A 10,794-nucleotide genomic window follows, 5' to 3' on the forward strand; every position below is an offset into this window, starting at 1 on the left:
CACTGTGTTTGTTTGGTTAAGGACCGAGCTCTCCGAAAACCCCTGAACCTCCCCAGGATCCACAGCAGCCTCATTCACCCTAGGAATGAAGTCGGTGTCAGTCCTAACCCAGACAGTGGGAGTAAAGTTCACCCGCCGTCTCAAGAATAGTCAGCCCCATTTAACAATTGTCTCTCTTCTGCCGCTCCACAATAGAGCAAACAGGCTAAATCCACCTTGAAATGCACTTAGTAGAACATGTCAACATGCCAGGGTGCGCTCAGTCCTACGCTCCGTCTTAATCCAGCCCATTGAGCACTGACAGTTCTCTGTGAGTCAGACATTCACATTTCTTTGTCACTTCAGGTCTTGAGCTCTACCATCCAAAGCTGCTGGGAGAGCAGAACCCCTCGTACGCATGTTAAAACACACTTGCTGGGTATGTGGCCTCACAACAAGAGCAAACTCCTTGGGAGGAGGGGAATTGGATACATACCTTGTGTAAACATGAACAAAAAAAATGACGCTTGGAACAGAAAACGGCTCAAAACCTAAGCGAGGATTATCTTGAAGAAATGAATAGGGGCCAAGTATGACTGCCTCTTGTACTGCCTGTATCTGGCTCAAGAGCTGTCAGCCTTAGTTGTTGCCTGCAGGGCCCGGATGGAGTGCAAGGAGTACAATGAGGGCGGGGGGGCCTCCAAGCTCACCAAACTGGTCTCTTAGACTTTCTCCCTCTTCTGGCGTCCCAGGTTTGAGACAGTTGCTCATTGAAGTCAAGTATGAAATCTGGTGGTTGACCCGTGAAGAATGTTTAGATGAGGCTTCACTGACTTTACACAACTCCACAAAGTCATTGTCACCAGAGCAAAGACATTTAGACGTACAAGCTTGCAGTCTGACTGCTCTCCGTCAGGAATTTCAAGGTTGTCTAGTTTGCTTCGCAGATTCCACGTCTGGTTTTGTTACAAATGTTGCTTCTGAAAAAGACTTTCCTCCCTTCGTGACTACTTATTCAGCTGCACTCAGAAGAAGTAATGGGAGTCTTGTTGGTAGCCCAGCAGAGGTGAGGGCCTGTGAAATGAGCTTATCTGACCCCTGATAAGAACAGGATACCCTGAGGAATGGTCTAAATTCAATACACATGACTCTGTCTTTATCTGAGAGGATGTGGGTGTTTGAAAAGTGGCTACATGTAGCACCGCGGTTAGGTTTGGCCTATCTACACCAGTCCAATAGATGACAATTGGGCATTGGGCGACCAGCAAGGGTATGCTACAGTGTCATAATTTGTGGTTCTGAATCTCCAATGTCATTAAAAGAGCAATTACATACCACAACCTCAGCCCCTAAATCATCTGGACAGGTCTTGCCACACGGGAAGCCGTCTTATTATTTCTGGAAGCGGCACAAAGGTTTATTGAGCTCATGTTTGGTGACGGCGTACAACAAAGAGAGAGTTTGTGTGTATTCGTGCCAGACTATGGCAGTTTGGATCGTAACAGTCTGCATGCAAAAACAATCCAACACATACTCATAATGTTTGGATCTAAACAAGACGTGTCTGGTGTTTTGCATTTGGACCTGCACGAATTAGGATTCTGTTGTTGCACCTTTTCACAACCCCTTAATCATCGTCTGTTTGATCAACTGTGTCCCCCACCCCCACCCATTAAAGCACTCGACATTTAGATTAATTGCTCGAGTAATTTCATTATTGTGGAGTTACAGCACACCTTTGCAGCCGCCATTGGTGCTGGAATGAAATGGGATTACAGCAGCGCTTAATGCGGAAAGCCTTGCTTTATCAAGCTGAAAAAGTGAACCAGCCTTAAGCTGCTTCAGAAAGGGAAATCAAAGCTAGCGTGATCAGAAGGATTCACTCATTGAGCTTCAGATAGGAGAACATTTCCAGCAATGGAATGACACGGCTCAGGGAGATATCACCGTTTCATTCAGTCACAGCCCACAAATGCTGTCGTTTTCAGACTCCTCGATCTTCTTATCGTCTACAAACATGGCTGTCGAGTCACTTGGCTGGTCGCACCAACAGTTGTCCACCACTGTAGTCCAGAGTAAAATATCTCAATGACCATGTGTTTCATTTTCTTTTATTATTGTTATTGTTATTATTATCATCAGACTTATTATTATTCCAATGGATGAATCCTACTAACTTTACGTTTAACCTTTGTGGTTTTTGATGAAACGCTTTCACATCTTTGTTAGATTACCATTTTCATTGTACTCCTGTTCACATCATGTTCACAGCTCAGAATGATTATAATTATAATTTTTAATGGTTGTTATATTTGTGTGATAAACCTCACTAGATCCAAAATAGAAATGTCTGTGTTAGAACATTCATAGTTATAGTAAATGAACTGCTTCTTATACAATGCTTTTCTACTCTATCTGAGCACCTAATGCGCTTTTATACTTGTCTCATTCACACAAGCACTTTTTTTCTATGATATTTCTACGTAAGTGCTTTTCTATCTAACATTTATATACATTGGAGCAACTTGGAGTTAATATCTGCTCAGTTAACAGGTTAACATTGCTCAGTCTGCATGTAGTCTAATTGTAATGTTGAACCATCAACATTACAATTAGTAGATGACCTGCTCTACAGCTACCCCACCAAATCAGGAACTGTCTGTGGAGACACTGAACTTTGATGGTTAACATTGCAAGCTAGCATCAGCCTATCTACATTTCTGTTCTGTGTTCACACTCTGTAAATGTGTTAGCATGCTGACATTAGCATTTGCCAGGCTATTGTCCTACTTTATATGGCTATGATCCATCGACTGTATATGAAAGGATTTATTCACCTTTCTGTCACACATTGCTTTGGACTGCATTTTGAAGCCCCAGTGTGTTTTTGCTCCAGCTAAGATGACTTTCTGGAGCTATAAGTCACCATATATAGGCATGGAGTCCCAAGTCATTCAGCTAATGCTAGCACACTTGGTTAGCTTGCCACTGGTGCAGCTCTAACTTTATACCTTAACACAAAACTTCAAAAAACCTCTGGCTTATGGAAAGATAATTAATAACTATAATAAAACTATACACAGAGACCAAGACCGTTTTTGGTATCAGTCTGCAAACGTGTTTTGTTTTGGGTTTTATTCTGATAATTTTTATCATAGGCGCGTTCACATACTGACTTGCTTTTAGAGCCAGCCTGAAGTGGCCGGACCAGGAACTGCAGTTTTTTGGTACTTCAGGTTTTCAACAATGGCATTTGCCAAGTAGTAAAAGTAGAGAGCTGTTCGGCCGTATCACCTTTGGACATTTTCTTTTAAATATGTTTTGTGTGTGTGTGTTAAACTATTTTCTAGTGCATTTAAAGTCAGAATTAATTGATCAATTTGAGCTAGTGTGCAAACACTGAACTAATAAAAGTTTTGTTGAATGTTATAGGCTGGAAATAGTTGCAATAGTTTGGGAGGAAAAAAAAACCCCTAATCAAAACAAACGCAAAAGAAGAGCCACGAATAGTTTCAGTTTCAGTCTGGTTAAACCTCTCTTAAGACTAAATCTGACACACAAACATCCAGTCACTTCTGGCAGGGATACACTTACACACTGTTTTACACTGTCTTTATTGGGAGGAATTCTCAGCCAGCTTCTACTTAACAAACAGCTTCATTTCTTGCAAACAGTAGCAGGGCAAAGAAATCATAGTAACACCAAGCTGACGGTTTCCTCCTGAATGCTGCTCTGGGGCTCTGGTGTTATCAGCTTAAGTCACATCACATAAATCAAAGCACCTTCTAGTGGCACAGACGATTCCTGCTCTGCAGCCAGCACATCTGACTCGTAAGCCTGGGCCCGACTTGGGCATCACTGGTGCAGATTGCAGCTGTTGCTGATGGTCCTGAGTGTAAACATGCATATAGTAAGAATACACACAGACAGTCTGAGCTGCAGAGACGGTTGTTTTTGGGATACACACTGAGCTCACCCTCTGGCTGCTGTCGATGCCTGTGTGATTGATTGTCTTTCCTGTTTAGCTGTGTGTCGTAAGAGCAGCAGTTTGTGAATGAATCACACACGCTCACGCTTCACATTTGCCATGCTGTATGTATGGGTGATGTTTAAGCTCACAATTATGCCTGACTGTGTTTATTTTTTGCCAAACTTGTGAAACAGCAGTATATTTTATATACTGTGCAGGCTGGCGGGAAGCATGTGGATGCATGGCACAAGCTCTGTCGTTTGCAGTCTGTGTTTTGTGGGTCACACACACACTTACTACGTCTTGTACAGCTTCTTTCGGTAAACACTAACTTCCCTTAAAAATAAGGTTGCGTGTTTTACAAAACACACAGACCGTTCAAGAGCAGGAGTGTTACTGTCACAGGCAAACTTTGGTACGCCCACGCTCGCAGAGGCCAGTGCGCATTTAACGCTCGATAATTATCATTCACGCTGTAACCTTTGGCCTCAATGTCATCCCGAATGACAAATGAAGAAGGAACATAGACGAGAAGTGCTCATTACTGTACGTCTGGGCTTACTCATCTGGGTTACGTCCACCCAAAGGTGCTTCAGACTGTCTGTGTTTTTATGCTTTTTGCTTGCAGTGGAAACAGAGATGGCCTGAGTATTTAGATTACAATAACAAAGCAAAAGTATGACGTAAGGTCTGTTACCAACAGGTTTTTTTTCTCTCCTTTTTAATAAAATAAGTCAAATTAATTGTCAGGACATATACTGTACTTAACACACAAATAGTCACACAATTTTTCTTACATATTACTACTTTTAAAGACTATGTACAGAAAGCCAGTTGTTACCCAGTGATGTTAACCCAAGTTGAGTCACTGCTCAATCCCACAACATTTCAGTAGGATTCAAATGTGGCTTTGATCAGGCTGCCTCAGAATTACTTGTTTGCTGTTAGCTGTTGTGCTTTGGGTCGTTACACTCTTGTAAGGTGTGGTTTTACACGAATGGGCTTAAATTATCTTGAAGAACTCCTTGATATGTCAGCTTCTAACGTTTTCACCGACAAAACCCGGGTTATTCTTCTGTGCCGACCATGTCTACTGTTACTGCCGCCATACAACTCGACCCGTGATTCCAAATAAAAGCATTGTCTTTGCCTGTTGTAACTGTGAATCTATTTGTCTTTGTTTCCCGTTTAAACTTTCACCTGTAATTCCTTTAATGTACACTCAACAAAAATATAAACGCAACACCTTTGTTACTGCTCCCATTCCCCATGGGATGGACGTAGAGACCTAAAATTCATTCCAGATACACAATATAACCATCCCTCCCAAACAGTGGTCACAAATCAGTCCAAATGTGTGGTAGTGGGCACATCTGCTATATTGAGATAATCCATCCCACCTCACAGGTGTGCCACATCAGGATGCTGATCTGACATCATGAGTAGTGCACAGGTGTACCTCAGACTGCCCACAACAAAAGGCCACCCTGGAATGTGCAGTTTTGTCTCACAGCAAAATGCCACAGATGCCACAAGCAATGAGGGAGCGTGCAATTGGCATGCTGACAGCAGGAATGTCAACCAGATCTGTCGCCCGTGCATTGAATGTTCATTTCTCAACCATAAGCCGTCTCCACAGGCATTTCAGAGAATATGGCAGCACATCCAACCGGCCTCACAACCGCAGACCTCGTGTAACCACACCAGCCCAGGACCTCCACATCCAGCAGGTTCACCTCCAAGATCGTCTGAGACCAGCCACCCAGACAGCTGCTGGAACAATTGGTTTGCACAACCAAACAATTTCTGCACAAACTGTCAGAAACCGTCTCAGGGACGCGCAACTGCATGCCCGTCGTCCTCATCGGGGTCTTGACCTGACTCCAGCTCGTCGCCGTAACAGACTTGTGTGGGCAAATGCTCACATTCGATGGCGTCTGGCACGTTGGAGAGGTGTGCGCTTCACGGATGAATCATGGTTCACATTGTTCAGGGCAGATGGCAGCTGAGAATGTCCCAGTTCTTGCATGGCCAGCATACTCACCGGACATGTCACCCATTGAGCATGTTCGGGATGTGCTTGACCGGCGTATACGACAGCGTGTACCAGTTCCCACGAATATCCAACAACCTCGCACAGCCATTGAAGTGGAGTGGACCAACATTCCACAGGCCACAATTGACAATCTGATAGACTCCATGCGACGATGTGTTGCACTGCATGAGGCAAATGGTGGTCACACCAGATACTGACCGGTTCTGGGTCCCCAGACCCCCAATAGCGCAAAAAACTGCACATTCCAGGGTGGCCTTTTGTTGTGGGCAGTCTGAGGTACACCTGTGCACTACTCATGATGTCAGATCAGCATCCTGATGTGGCACACCTGTGAGGTGGGATGGATTATCTCAATATAGCAGATGTGCCCACTACCACACATTTGGACTGATTTGTGACCACTGTTTGGGAGGGATGGTTATATTGTGTATCTGGAATGAATTTTAGGTCTCTACGTCCATCCCATGGGGAATGGGAGCAGTAACAAAGGTGTTGCGTTTATATTTTTGTTGAGTGTAGATCAGATTTTCACTCTTTCTTATGAAGATTTAAGGATTTTGACACCAACAGCTACAGGTGTTACCTTCAATTGTGGCATCTTTGCACATTTCCTTTGCATAAAACTATCTACTGAACAAAATGGACATAATTTCAAGTCAACTCAGGGTTTATTTAACATAATCTGGAGATACTGAAAGTACCTTTCGTCTGCAGGTTTGGGATCTTGGTCACAACACACACTTCATTAGCAGAACGAAAAGGGCAGCTTCCGTCTGTCTGGAATTTCAAGGATATTAATGTTTTGGTTTCGTTTCGACTGAGCTGCTCTGTAAGACAATAAAGTGTCAGTGTGTCCTAAAGTGTCAATGTGTCCTTATCTTGAATATGTCACCTTTATTATTAATTCTGTTTTAAAGAGAATCAACTGCTTGTCTGCTCAAATGTTGGAGTTTCCATGAGATGTAGGGGTCAGAGATAATCATTTTTCTTTCCTGATGCTCCTATTGGAGATGACCATGAAAAATGGCTTCATCATTAAAGGGGAGTTTAAAAAATAAGTGATAAGAATATTAACTTTAGACACTGATTGCCTCCCCTTCTTCACTGTTGCAAGGGAGGTTGGTTTAGCAGTGCTGATATGGCATTAGAGTTGCATTTAGGTCTAATCCTCAAAGTGACAGGCAAGGCAGTCACTCCTCGCCCTCTCTGAGATCTCTCCACTCACACCTGCAAAGATGCCCGAGAAAAAACAAAACGCACACACACACAAGCCGGGGAAGCTTGGCCTCAGCATCGAGTTTTATGATACACTTGCATTGAGCACGTACTCCCATTCACCGTATCTTCTGTTCTGATAACTCCATGCATGCTTGTCCACCAACACTGCTCTCATTTCAGCGTGAGAGTGGGAGAAAAACTGCTCTGTCAAAATGTTCTCGGTGTAACTCTTTAGAAGATACTTTTAACTCCTTGCTTTTTGCTATCAGTCCACAAGAATGGCACATGCCAAAGTTTCAGCAACTTTCAGAGAAACAGGGACATTAGAAAAGAGAGAGAGACTGGGAGAATAATCCGACGGCAAAGATGGTGGTAACAACAGCGTTTTAATACCAAAATCCTACTGGCTATTTTTAGCACACATAAAAAACGTTAAAGTTTACCTTCATTTTTCCAGTTCGCTTTTGCTGTTGTAATTAAAGGCAGCCTACAGATGCTGCTGATGGAGGCTTTCATTGGTGCCCACATTTATGAGGCAAATCATTAGATAGACCGTGTCTTGAAATAGATGTTTGGCATTTTGGGAAAAGTGATTATTCATGTTCTTGCCCAGTTTTTTAGAATATCAATACGACTCTTGATTCAGAGCTGGAGCAATAACGTTTGTTTTAGCACTGGAGGAAAAAGCTGTCCTGCTTCCACCCAGAGATAAAATCTGCCTTTCCTCACTTCCCAGTCTCAGGGATTAAATGGAAGTTATCATGCTCACTTCTAACTCAATATACAGTGCTCAGCATAAATGAGTACACCCCTCTACATTTGTCAGAAAACCTTTAGTTTCCTTTCAGAATCAACATTTTCTATGAGATACTATAATACAAAATAGTCCCACAAATTGATTGCAAACAAAATTAATTTGCACACACAAAAAATGATTTTCCCAACAAACTCATTCAAGCCCATGTTGCAAAAATGAGTGCACCCCAATTATAGTTTTAGGAGAAAAGCCACACTTAACACTGCAAAATTCAAATTAACAGGCATTCAACCACAGGTGAGTCTAATGATTCATTTAAGAGGTGTCCAGCAGACGGGATGATAAAAGGGCATTACTTAACAAAGAAAAGCCCTTCCCATTTCATGCTGCCAGCAATGGATCCACATGGAAGAGAAATGTCACAAAATATGAGAAAGGAAATCATTTCTTTACACAAAAAGGTGAGGGCTACAAGAAGATCAAAGCTTTACATATCAGTCAAAATACTGTAGCAAAAGTGATCCAAAAATTTAAGAAAGATGGAAGTGCAACCATCTCACAGAGACGTCCAGGCCGTCCACGGAAGTTAACATCTCAACAGGAGCATCTCCTGATGAGAAGGGTTAAGGAAAATCACCATGGAAGTTCACTGCAGTTAGCTAAAGCAGTAGAAAGCCAAACTGGAGTAACCGTTTCCCGTGACACCATCCGGCGCACGCTGCAGAGGAATGGCATGCATGGGTATCGTCCATGAAGGAAGCCTCTCCTAAAGCCCTTGCACAAAAAAGCACGCCTAGAATTTGCTAGGGCCCATGCTGAAAAAGATGAAGACTACTGGGACTCTATGCTCTGGAGTGATGAGACAAAGATCACTGTTTTTTGAACTAAAGGTTTCAAAACTGTATGGCGTCATAAAGGTGAGGATTTCAAGGGGAAATGCATGGTGCCTACAGTGAAACATGGTGGTGGTAGTGTCCTTATGTGGGGCTGCATGAGTGCTGCTGGTGTTGGGGAGCTGCATTTCATTGATGGTATCATGAACTCAACAATATACTGCTCTGTTCTGAAGAAGAAGATGATGATGACATCACTTCGTGCACTTGGTCGTCGTGCACTTTTCCAACAAGAAAATGATCCAAAACACACATCTAAAGCTACTGTTGCATTTCTGAGGAAGAACAGGGTGAAGGTGATTGAATGGCCAGGTATGTCTCCTGATCTGAACCCAATCGAACACCTGTGGGAAATTCTCCATCCAGCATCCAGGCTCTAAAAGAGGTTATTCTTGAAGAATGGAAAAAGATGTTGCAATATGTCGCAACTTGTTCATTCCATGCCTAGAAGACTTGGTGCTGTCCTTCAAAATCACGGTGGCCATACAAAATACTAGATGTAGTAGTTTTGTTGTGGGGTGTATTCATTTTTGCTTCCACCAATTTTAGTAAAACTGAAGATTTAGTCAAGATTAAGATTAAGTTATATTATTAAGCTTAATTTCATGTTATGGAGATGAACAAGTGTTCAGTAAAACTCAGCCTTGTGAAAATTTGGAAAATTGTTATTTTGTTCATTGAGCTACTTAATAAATTTGTACTTTTTGAAGGGGGTGTACTCATTTATGCTGAGCACTGTATTTATTCTTGGGCTCCACTAGAGGAACTCAACATGCTTGACAGTTCAAAATAGTCCATATTTACCTTATACTGGGCCTTGTCGCAGCTCCTCAGTTCATCCACCTGTCAAACTATTTTATGTCACTTTTCGTTCCCTTTAAGACTGTGTTTTTCTGATTGGATGCCCCTCACAAACATAAGGTTTATATAATGAGACAGACTAAGAAAAATGCTACATCTCCTTCGATACATTATAACTTTAAAAAAAGACTTTACATCAATGTAACAAGCTATAACAATATATCGAGTCCTTTCATTTTTTCCAGCTAAACTGACCTAACAGAGTGCACTACATTCAGTAAACACAATCAGGTTTCTCCTCTGACTGCCTGCACAAACTGAATCAAACACAGTTCCTTAAGAGCTGAACTATTTTTAAGCAGATTTTTATTTTTTGCACGCTTTTTGCTTTCTATCAAGTATGTAACAGTTTCACATTAATTATCACCCACTGGAAAAATACTGTGTAGTGTGAGGTAATGTGTCTTGGGATGAGTTGTCTTTGTTTTCTCTCCTCAGGCTCATCACTCTCCTTATGGAGTCCATCTCCGCACCTAAACCATGTAACCATTACTTTATGGTCTCAGGGTACAGACAGAATCATAGTACTCCCATCTATTTCAGTCTGTCTGTGGTCTGCCTGCTGCCCAGCCTTTCTAATTTGGTGATGAGCTGTAAAGTGACCTGCTGCCCCAGCTGGAACAGGAGTGGGATTCCAGGGATTTCCTTACTGGGCCTCTTGGTTTGGACGGATGACACTGCACACCCTATCACCCTCTCCATGTGGACTCCAGGCCACTTGCTGCAGAGGGCACCCTGGCATTGACCCCCTGCACCCACCCGGCTCATGGGTAAGATGAGATGCCAGGAATAATTGATGATAATGTGGGCCATGATATCTGTCCAGGCAGGGCAGGGGACACCTCTTGCTCCCACCTCCTGCTGAGGGGTTACTGCCACCTCCATTTGCACTAATTGGTGCAAACATTCACTGCTTCACAACTGACATACACTCTCTTCATGTATGCCATGAAGTGCCTGTGTAAATGACCCTTTGCATTAGTTAATTAGGTGCACTGGCACTCCTAAGTAATTATAACGATGTTACACGTTTTTACTCGATCAAACACTAGTCTGTCTG

The sequence above is a fragment of the Rhamphochromis sp. 'chilingali' genome (assembly GCF_963969265.1).
Source record: "Rhamphochromis sp. 'chilingali' genome assembly, chromosome: 10".
In the NCBI taxonomy this organism is placed as follows: domain Eukaryota; kingdom Metazoa; phylum Chordata; class Actinopteri; order Cichliformes; family Cichlidae; genus Rhamphochromis; species Rhamphochromis sp. 'chilingali'.